Here is a 1054-nt window from a genome sequence, read left to right on the forward strand (position 1 = left end):
AGAGTCAACCATGAGGCGAGTTTTGTCAACAGCAAGAACAAGGGCAGACAACTGTTGTCCATTTGGTAAAACAAATATCCGCCTCAAAGTCGTATTTTACCGTTGCAGAATGTGGAAAACAGACGGCGTTCGCAAGAAGGCAATCAAAAAAAAACCAAACCTCTCTAACTATCGATATTGTCAAGAGAAGGATGCGAAAAACAGATGCCTCGCTAGACGAGGATAAAATGAGAGAAGAAACGGGAGGGGAGTCAAAAGAGCCGATATCTGCTCAGCCCCTACTGTGAAAGTTCTACCAATCGCGAGGAAGAATCGGTGAATATTATGTCAGCATCCCGTTCAAACAACGCCGCCGATCAGAGCGCCAGGGCCATCTCGCCAGAACTGTTCGTACCTCACCCCGGTAAGTTTTTTTTCTTTACGACTTTAAATTATATATCAACAGAGATGTCAATAATTTGATTACTTTCTTTTAGATTTCTACATCAATGATTTCACGCAAGTGGACTACGGTACGATTAAATAAGTATATATCATTTTTTAAATAAGTTTAGATAGACTTGATTTAACGAAACTCTGTTACTTACAGAGGCTTTCGATAGTGCTGAGAGTAGCAGCAAAAATCCGGCCGTTTTCCGTGGCGAATTAGACGCCGTAATCCCCGCAGAACCTCCGCTGCCGCCGCGTCGAAAAGAAGTATGAGAAGACGGCGCTATTTTCGTCTCCGCATACCGGGAGAACCGCGGAGAAAAAAGTTTTAAAACCGAAGGTAAACATTATGTTGCATTATCCGCCATTTTGTTGAATAACAGGATGTGACGGAGTAATCCGAGTGTGCTATACCGCCCCTCACGACCCGGAGCAGATTTTTTAAAAGTTTGTTTTATTTCTCGACAGCGGTAATCGAGAATATACAGACCCCGCCGCAGCGAAAAGAAGAACGAGAAGACGACGTTATTTTCGTCAACGCATACCAGGAGAACTGCAGGAAAATACCTTTTAAATCCGAAGGTAATCAATTTTCTACAAAATAACGTATTCGAAAAGCCGAGTA

The sequence above is a fragment of the Haplochromis burtoni genome, unplaced genomic scaffold, assembly GCF_018398535.1.
Source record: "Haplochromis burtoni strain Fernald_Lab_line unplaced genomic scaffold, NCSU_Asbu1 Contig_2712, whole genome shotgun sequence".
Classification (NCBI taxonomy): domain Eukaryota; kingdom Metazoa; phylum Chordata; class Actinopteri; order Cichliformes; family Cichlidae; genus Haplochromis; species Haplochromis burtoni.